Consider the following 10673-nt stretch of genomic DNA (forward strand, 5'->3'; position numbering starts at 1 on the left):
ACATCAGCTCTGTAGTATGATTGCCTCCTAAGTAGTACTGCCATCTATAAATTTGAAATCATTTCACACTGTATAAAATGTTTTGATGTCTTAGACACAGTAACAATTTGTGATTAAAGTTATATTTGAGGTTAACATAATACTATAATATTATATTGGATGATATCTTATTAGTGGGCACCCTTTTTCAAAATGATTGTTTGCGATAAATCTCTTACACAGTGATCTTAAAAGTAGTTAAAACAATAGTCCTCAACCCACTTTTGAAGCAGTCCATTTGGTACCAGAGAAAAGAAGCCAAGTGATCTGGTAACTACTTTCAAATTATCAATAAAAACCACTCATCAGGCCTAGCATGTCCCAGCGGAAGGCAAAAGGTGCGATCTAGGATGACTGCGTTGCTTAACTGCCTTCAAAATGGATAAAATTGAATGTTTAACCAGAGTGTCACCAATTTCTATTTATTTTTTACTTCAAAGTAAAAGGTCATTGGCATAAAATTAAGCTACTCATTCCAGTCCTAGATTTGGGATGGGGGGGGGCTGTGTACAACCCAATCTCTTTCCTCAGAACTCTCTAGATTTCCTTCATGTTCAGAAATCACATATACACCTTTAGGCGCCAGGCAAAAGCGTTCCTTTTTAACCAGGCCTTTGGTTGACACCCAATGTGGCTTGGGAGGGGGCACGTTATTGGGTTATTACTTTTGGTTTGATTTTATACGTTGTGGTTTTTTTGTGAACCGTCCTGAGACCTTTGGGTTTAGGGCAGTGTATAAGTTGAATAAATAATAATAATATTAATATGTTCAATTAAATGAAATACTTTTTTCCAAATTCCGACCATGAAAAGTTAAAGTGTGACTTAAATTTGCAACCTTACAAAAATTGGCTTTTACGATATCGCTGTAGATTTTTGCCATTTACAGGTGTGAGTGCCTGCGTAATTTTAAGGGAGCAGCTTATATTTGGGTATTGTCTTCTTTTTCCCCCCTCCCTTGAATTTTCAAGGTGCGGCTTATATTCGGGCCAATATGGTATTGGCAGTTATCTTCCTGGAAGGTGGGCACCTTTGGCCTGTCGTTGTGACCTCCTTGGCTTTACTTTTTATTCAACTCTCCATCCACATTCAAGCCAGCAAGTTGGTATAAAGATCAGATATTCATTGGCCCAGGACCAGCATCCATAAAATGAATGAAAATGTGCAATAATTTAAGCATGCTCAAAAGACATCACATATGCTAACATAGTAATACTTAAAAACAGGCCTGCAAAGCCATATTCCTCATTCCTGCGTTGCAGAAGAAGCCCTACTTAGTGAGGTCATGGCTGAGGTGAGCCTTGAACCAGCAAGTTCATGGATCAAAGTTAATTCTCTTAGCTGCTATAATATATCAGCTGTCCAGAAACGCCTACTTTTTAAATTGCCAGTGTTTTTTGTGTTCTTTCTAAGAACATGCTCATATCAGTAGATGAACAATTCTCTGTAAATCATTAGTAATTAAAAATAATTGTGACCGGGCAACCAAACAATAGACTCATAATATAAAAGCAAATGGTATACCCTAGTGACAGGTCTCTGTAACAATCTCTTGTACCATTGGGTGATATTTACCATATGTCCCATGATTGATAGTAAGATTTAATGAGTTCTTACAAGCAATTAAATAATCAAGGGTTCCTGCTGTTATATGGCAGAGCTCGATAGAACAATGACAAATGAGAGAATATCTACAACCTAATCAAAGGGACATATTTCCTTGGGAACAAAATAATATTATCTACCAGTGCAATCAAAGGACAAAAGGACCCAGGGAGGACACAACAGAACGTGATAACTTTGGTGTTCTTTTCATTAGCTAGCTATACTGTTTCCTATTTAATGGATCCTATTAAATAGGAAAGGGAGTTAGGCAAGTTAAATTTCCTTAAATTTTCATGACCCATTGATTTATATCCAGCAGATTTTTTAGATGTAGTTTATATTATATGCCTGGTCACATTAACTCTTGTTCATCTCATAATAGTTTTACCTGCTTATTCTTTTAGTGCTCTTTTAAACATATCAGGTCAGCATTGTACAGTAGCCTGTTCAGTTTTAATTTGTCATGTAAACAGGCACCTTCGAATCTGTGACTCAGTGGCAATCTCGTTAAATCTTTTTGATTAGCTCATCAGTGGTACAATTTCCACCATGTTTTTCCTCTGTCTACTGATATTAAGTGATCTGCACTTGTATATGTTTATTAGAAAATAACAACCCATCAAGAAAAAAGGGGAAGCACCAGAGATTTCATAAAAAACTATTTCGGCAACTCTGACCTCACTTTTATTTCAGAATAACTAGAGATAAAAATACAAAGTTTGATTATGACTTTTTTATTTTTTTATTTGATTTTCAAAAAGAAAGGAAAGAAAGAAGAACAAAAAAGAAAAAGGATAAAGTTACATCAAAATGTCATACACATTCATATATCAAGATTACTCTGAATTTCCCCCTATCCCATCCATGGGTCTTCTTAATTCTGTTTTCATCTGCATAAGTCAATACTTCTCCTAAATTATCTGTAGTTTCTATTACATTACAAGTGTATTTAAAATCCTGCTAAAGTTTTGACCTGTTTGCAATGATTTTCATTATGATAAAAGACAGCATATAAGTGTTTTTAATAAATCATGACAACATACTTCTGCATGCATGTCCCTTACACAAATGAAAACATACTGGGCATACATGTGGTGCTTAAATAAACACACGGTGTACCACTCAGCTACCAACAGAGTGCATGAGTTCAACGGACAAAAGCAGAGCTCACTCTATCTGATTAAACTCTTTAATTAGGACTTCAAGTGCATTATGCAGAAAGTAATATATGAGTTAATTGCAAAGTTGTGCTGGCATTCCTTGATATCTGAGAAAAGATACATCAAAAAGCAAGAAAAGAAAAGAAAGTGTGTGTGTGTGTGTGTGTGTGTGTGTGTGTTTTAAAACACGCACACACATACAATATGAATCAACAGCTGTTGACTACTCACTTAATATCAGGTTTGAAAATCCTGACAAAAATACATTAAAATGTTCAAGACTTTGCAAAAATTGTTTCGAGACAGATCTGTACCTGTCAGAAAATATAAGTGCTAGCTATAGAAGTACCACAGCTATCACACATAATGTCATAAGGTGTTAGATGGTGTGCAGAATGCAGATGAAAAGATCAGAGAAATATTGCAGAGATAATAGATCAATCAAGAACTGCAAAATCCTGTAACCATCTGCTGACAGCAGGTTCCTTCTTTGAATACTTATTTTTAAGTTTATTGTAGAAATATGCCATAACTTAGCATGGATGGGGGGGGAGCAGTTTAAACTGATTTAGAAAATCTTCTTCTTAAAATGATGTAGTTATACATTAGGTATGTGCTCATATTTTTTTAAAGTCTGCCTATCCAGCTATTAGTTGGAATCATTTTATGCTCTAAACTAGAGCTGGCTTGCTGATATTGCCTTGTGTGTCATACCTAGCAATAAAGGAGGAATTTGATTCACTTTTAAAGGCAAATCTACGCAACTCATGCTTTCTGAAACAGTAAAAGAGCTGAAATGCAACCATCCTTCAAAATCCACACTTCTCTGAATTTTGCAGTGCAGTTCTCCAGACAAGTAATGTGTACAAAGATCCATATACTGTGGTAAAGTGTGCATAAAAATGTGTACCGTATATTCGTGAAAATGACATGCATACATTTATTTATTTATTTATTTATATTTCATAGAATGTTTACACCGCTTGCTTGTAAAAAAATAAATAAATCTCAAAGCATTTTTTTGAGAGCAAAAACACTGAGATGAAGAAAAACCCACAACACCTACTTTAAAACGTACAAAAGCTGAAATACAAAAACAGATTGAAATTACCTCAGCTTTCTAAGCGACTGGGTAGGCTTATTTAAACACGAATGTTTTAAGCATGTGCTAGGGGAAATGTTTTGCAAAAATGTTCGTAATAGGCAAAATCACATAAAAAAAATAAAAATGTGCATATTAGGAGAAATGCTTTAAAAATAGAAAACTCAGACCGAGGTGGAAATGTGGAGAACTGAATGTTAAGACTGGAACAATGTGAAAACAAGAGAAACCAAAATGGACAAATTCACCCACTCCTACGCAAATTTGATGCAGTCAGCTTCTGTGAACTGTTCCCACTGCCCCATTTTCTAAATGACTTGGAGCCAAGTTTCCTGAAGGATCACCTCCACCTCCACATTTTGACCAGAGGTTCTTCTTCAGGTTTCCCTGCCTGAAGGGGTTAAGCAGGTGTCAAGGCTCTGCCAAGGCTTAGGAAAGCTATTCCTCCCCCAGTTGCAGCAGAGAAAACAAGGTACAGCCATACCTTGGCCTGCGAACTATGCAGGTTGCGCGTTTTCGGGTTGCGGACTGCGCTGAACCCGGAAGTACCGGAATGGGTTACTTCCAGGTTTCGGTGCATGCGCAGAAGCACAAAATGATGTCAAGAGCATGCTCAGAAGCACCGAATTGCATCACGCGCATGTGTGCGCAGATGCTGCGCTGCGGGTTGCGAACGCTGCAGGTTGCGAACGTGCCTCCCGCTCAGATCACGCTCGCAACCCGAGGTATGACTGTATTTTTAATGAGTTTTATTCAATCCAAATAGCGAGAGGCAAAAGAACGCAACAAGCCTCAACAATGGTGTTGCTCCAAACTAGGCTCCTCCTCCCTCAATCCTAGCAACAGCATCTTCCCTCACGGTGGCCACTTGTGGCCAAATGTCTCTGAGTCCTTTGTTCCTGTACTCTTAACAAACATCACATTCTGGGAGAAGGGGGATCAGAAATGCTCTCCAGTGACAACGTGTCATCTAGCTGCCCCTTTGCAGTCCCCCCTTCTTCTTCCAGCACTGCCCAACTTCTCCGTTTGTCTATCTCTGAGCTGTGACCTTCCTCAAACTCCTCAAAGCCCTGCTGTAATTTAGAGCTGCCTTCCCCCTCTCCTGCAGCATCAGGAGAAGGGGGGGGTGATCTCCACCACTCCACCACTCCTCCTCCTCCATCTCCCCCTCTTGAGCCCAATCCCTGACAGCAGGTAACAACTAGACCATTACAACTAGACCAGAGGTAGCTAACCCCCTATTCAGAGAACTGAACCAGCCAGAGAACACTGTTAATAGACTGCCAATATTTGTCAAAATAAATCAATAAAATCACAAGGCGTCTGTCTGGAAAGGCTCCCCAGGAAAGGGAGTTTCATGACGAGGTTGCTACCACAAAAATGGTTTTATTTCTCATCTCTGTCAGCCTAAAGGTAAAGGTAAAGGTACCCCTGCCCGTACGGGCCAGTCTTGACAGACTCTGGGGTTGTGCGCCCATCTCACTTAAGAGGCCAGGGGCCAGCGCTGTCCGGAGACACTTCCGGGTCACGTGGCCAGCGTGACATCGCTGCTCTGGCGAGCCAGAGCCGCACACGGAAACGCCGTTTACCTTCCCGCTGGTAAGCGGTCCCTATTTATCTACTTGCACCCGGAGGTGCTTTCGAACTGCTAGGTTGGCAGGCGCTGGGACCGAGCAGCGGGAGCGCACCCCGCCGCAGGGATTCAAACCGCCGACCTTTCGATCGGCAAGCCCTAGGCGCTGAGGCTTTAACCCACAGCGCCACCTGCGTCCCTGTGTGACATAAATAAGAGATTTGGAGCAAGGGTCTGTTGCTCGAACAGTAGAGTGCTGTTGTTTATATTCAGCTTGCAAACTTCCCATAGGCATCTAGTTGGCCACTGGGAGATGCTGGACTAGATGGGCCATTGGCCTGAACCAACAGACTCATCTTATGTTCTCTATGTACAGATGAGCTCATCCATTATTTTATACACTATTAAGCCAACACTTGTAATGCCACCAGGCTGTGCCCCTATATTCCATTATTTAGGCGGCAATCCTGCATTCCTTTTCCTAGGAGTAAGCACCATGAGACTTACTTTTTAGAAAGCATGCATAGGATCATGCTGTTAAGTGGAGCACTTGAAGCAGCAGTGGAGATTTTACATACATTTCAAGCTTTTCCCTGATCTGTTGAATAAGAGCAAGACTCTATTCGAATATAACTTATCTTCCCCCCACCCGCCAAAAAACTCCCCATCAAAATGAATTCCATATGCGGTGGCAAAAGTCAACAGCTGATACTAAACGAGCTAATTTTTAAAGAACTAAGTGAGAAAAGTGCTACAATCTGTCAGCTTTAAATTCTTACTACTTATTCACAATCAATAAATTCACAAAAATTACACACCTCATTACGTTCCACACAGATTGCAAAGCTAGCTATAATGTAAAAACAGGCAGACAGTCTGTCTCAATATTATTACAGGAAGAGTTGGTTAAATTAATAGCTTCTCATTGATTAAAAAATCTTGCATTTTGCATGTCCTTAGGTTGGTTCCCACCATTACCTTTCAATAAGGGAAGACGTGTCTGTGGAGGAATGTGGTTGTATCGAGCTACTGAGCTGAAACACAAAGGTAGGCAAAATACGTTGTTTACATTAGCCTGCTCTGGTTTCCTGTCATAAAGTCCTGTTTACCTGAAAGGGAAGGACAGGCCCCCTCACTGTTCTGCCCCACCCCACCAAAGAAATAATCAGCTTAAAGCAGTCATTAAGCATAAATAATTGGAGTCAATGCAGTCATTATTATAAGCAAGGAATCGTTATGTCCAGATCAGCTTCTCTTGCATAAGGTCTCCCTGCTTTCGCAAAGAGAAGCGGCAGCAGAAAAGTTTGAAAACACCCCCAGACTTAGGTTGTGTACACATTACCATTTACTCTGGCTCCAGTGTGCTCCCACAGCTGGTGTTTGAAGCTGAGTACACATGACATTAGGCACAATCCATATGTATCCTGTCGTTTCTTGAGAAATACTGCTGTCTGATAAGTTTACCCTCAAACCAGCTTCCATCTGATTTGAAAACGTAAGCTGAAGTGTGAACATTTGAGATATCCTATTACGCATGCACAGATGTCAGTGCATGCACAGACGACAGCATTATTATTATTATTATTATTATTATTATTAATTGAATTTATATACTGCCCTATACCCAGAGGTCTCACATAATAAAATCCAAATATAAAACCACAAAATACATAATCAAAATAAAAACAACAACCCAACCCCCACATTTTAAAAGGGCATAGGATGTAAATCGAATCAACCAAAGGCCATGGTTAAAAAGGAACATTTTTGCCTGACACCTAAAGGTAAATAATGAAGGTGCCAGGCGAAATTCCCTGGGGAGAGCATTCCATAGACGGGGAGCCACTGCAGAGAAGGCCCGTTTTTGTGTTGCCACCCTCCAGACTTCTCGAGGAAGAGGCACATGAAGAAGGGCCTCAGAAGATGATCTCAGGGTCCAGGTACGTTCATATGGAAAGATGCAGTCCTTGGGGTATTGTGGTCCTGAGTCATTTAATAGGAGTCCAAGGGTTTGCAGGCATGGAAAAACAAATCAATGGATATTGAATGAAGATGTCTTCGCCCTCTCTCTGATGTGTACAGCAAGTGCAAATGTCAGGGTCATTAAAACAAAAAATGATGGTGAAAATCTCCAAACAGAGTGACTGGGTGGTAAAATGGCAAATGGAATTCAGTGTAAACATGTGTAAAAGTGATGCAAGGAAAATGTATGTTCATGGGGTCTAAGCTGGCAGTGATTGACCTGGAAACTTTGGAGTCATCGTAGATAGCTCAGTGAATATGTCGACCCAGTGTATTACAGCCTTGGCAAAGAATTTGGATGTTCTAAAGGATATATACCTCTCTGCATCAGTCAATAAAAAGTAGGTCTTTGTAAGAGACGCCCTTCCCTTCTGCAATTTTAACAATGACTAGGTGTATCTATGGTAGTATGTGTGCAGAACAGGCTTCTGTCCCTCTTATTAATGACTCACAGGTCTCTGCAGTTCACTGAAAAGCTGCTGCTTGCCTCTCAGTGGTCTCTCGTTAAAGACCAAAATCAAAGAGTAGGCATCTACGCTTGCAATAATAATAGTAAATCTAACCTATTAATAGTAAGAGTTTTGGGAAGTAGTTATAATTTATCTGTCATGAGGAGCAATAGAAAATGGCAGAGGTGATAAACAGCATAACCATAGCAAGGTCCTTGGGGTGGCGAGCCTATTGCCAAGAGTTGTGTGGCTTTGGGAGAAAAATGACATATATTTTGCATGTGTATTTCTCTAGAGGGGCTGTGCCAAATAGATACATATTTCAAATGGCTAAATGAGTGTTCTGTAGCCCTGTCTATGGGTGGCCTATTCTGTTGCGGTTTCTTGTACTGATAGCAACACTTCTCTTGCTAGAGCTGGCTGCATAACCTGGAGTGTGCTCAGTGGGTAGCGTGGTAGTGTGATTTCATGTGTTGTATTTTATCTTGTCAAGTCATTTTGGGAGATTCTTCATGGTGTAAAGCAACTGATGAACGTAAATAATCATAAATACCATAGGAAGGGCTGTAACTCAGTGATAGAGAACCTGCTCTGCATTCAGTAGGTCCCTTTTTCAAGACTGAATTGGGTGGGCCAATCACCTGACTAGGTATAAAGCACCTTCCTAATGTAAAATCAGGTTTTGCTCTGAGAGACTTTATCCCCCCCCCCCCCCCCCGCTGCCATCATTCTGAGATATAATCATTATACAATTTCCAGAGATTTCACTTCTGTTACTTTCTTTTTAAAAAGGATCTTTTGAATGCAGCTGTCTTGACAAAAGACGAAGAACTGTCATATTAGTTTCATATCTGTGCTGTTTAAGGATGTGTTTGAAATTTAAGTAGTGTTTTATTTATCACTCTTAGGCACATTTGCTCTGATAAATTCAGCCTTTATACTGTGTCATATTCACTCCCGTCAAGGCTGGCTTTTCATATCTTAAACAGTTGAAGTTGCCTCATAAACAAGCCTCAGCCAGGGCACAATTCTGGAAACAGTTAAGCAGGAAAGTTTCTGCAATGCCCTCTTCATCGAGGATCAAGATGTCACATTTTCCTAGAAGAGCAGAAAAGATATCGGCACAAAGCTTGCAGAGCTAGAGGTAACTACAGAATTCCTTTGTGGTAGGGAAGAAACATAAGGCCACTAATTCTTCTGGAAGAGTGAAATAATAGTGGTGAGGGGAGGGCTGTGTGTGTAGAAAGAAAGACAGAGAAAAAACTAGGTCCCCACCCTGTCCACCGAACTTGTAACTCTATCAAAAAAAGAGATGAGATTCATCTGTTATGACTTGTTTTTGAGAAACCCATGCTGGGTCTTAGTAATTACAGCTTCCTTTCCTAACTTCTCATAGACTGTTGAATGATCTGTTCCTGGTACTGACGTCAAGCTGATCGGTCGGTAGTTACCTGGATCTTCTTTCCCCCACTTTTGAAGATGGGGACAAGATTTGCTCACCTCCAGTCCTTCAGGGACCTCACCTGTTCTCCAAGAATTCTTAAAGATTATACAAAGAAGCTCTGAGATTACATGTGCAAGCTCCTTCAGTAGCACCTGTTGCTCTGGTTATGGGTTTCATAGAGACATCTAGTTGGCCACTATGAGAAACAAGAAGTTGGTCTAGTAGACATTTCGTCCAATCCATCAGGATCCAAGTGAGCCAATATTGTCCTTTCCAGAAGTTCTGTCACCCCTGATCATTGGTCATGCTTGCTGGGGCTGATGGGAGTTGAATAACATGAAGATCAGGCTGTGGTTTAGCTTAAATAACATAAAAACAGCACGGTCTTTTTTATTGCTCTCTGAGCCTCGTGCATGTATGAGATATATGAGTGAGTATGTACTTGCTCTTTTTCGTTGGTTTTGTCTCCTACAAAAGGCAGTTGTTAGTGCCGTTATTTTAATGTATTTCTGGTTTGTAAGCTGCTTTGGGCATGGAAGGAAGAACATCATTTATCTGAACTCCAGCTTCCTATGCCAGCAGGACCCCTTTGAAAATTTCTTGGGCTGATGGATGGTATCTACCCTCTAAGATCTGCATCTTTGTTTCTGTCGAAGATTGATTGTTAGCAGCAGAAGCCATGTTATTATTGCCCGCAAGAGTTCGAGATCCTTTTGTCTGTCTGCCTGCCTTGCCATTCTGTTGGATAGTTTGCATAGAGAGAGCATGAACTGCTGATTTAGGGATGGAACTGGCAATTAGTGAAGCTGGCTATAGCTTTGTTGTTGTTTTTTGACAAGGCTGAGGAGTTAAAGGATGACGGACACAGCAAAGTGGGAGGGAAGGCATCAGAATCTGCCTAAGCAGCACATGAGCTGTTATTCAATAAATGCCCATTTTAGTCTGGGTTCTGCAGTCAAGTGTGAAGGAAGTTCATCTGTAATTAATAACCATGAAAAGAAATACATATGGGTGAACTCCAGCTCCCAGGGGAAAAGATGGAGAGTGTTCTGAAAAATCAGGATGATGACCCTTTCAGAATGTTTGGGGGCAAACTGAAGGTGCACAGCAAGGTCAGGCTGCATCAACCAGACTTTAATCAACCAGAGAAAGCTACATGCATGGTATATCTACATATTTGGGCTGCATTTGCACAGCAGTTTATTCCGTTTCCCTGACCTTTCAGCATTATATTTGAACTGTCACATGACGCAGGTCTTAGGTTTTATTGTTTTCGTTT

General features: G+C 40.5%; 1 long non-coding RNA gene across 1 annotated transcript in view; it reads right to left on the minus strand.

Moving 5' to 3' along the window:
- The window catches only part of LOC307199866, a 63884-nt gene extending 57361 nt beyond the window's left edge, over positions 1-6523 (minus strand). Inside the window, exon 1 of the long non-coding RNA XR_013832251.1 lies at positions 6458-6523. This is a non-coding gene — a long non-coding RNA (uncharacterized lncRNA). The remainder of the gene's footprint in view (positions 1-6457) is intronic.
- Between the last annotated feature and the right edge of the window lie 4150 nt (positions 6524-10673).

Source organism: Podarcis cretensis, assembly GCF_951804945.1.
Source record: "Podarcis cretensis genome assembly, chromosome: 12".
In the NCBI taxonomy this organism is placed as follows: domain Eukaryota; kingdom Metazoa; phylum Chordata; class Lepidosauria; order Squamata; family Lacertidae; genus Podarcis; species Podarcis cretensis.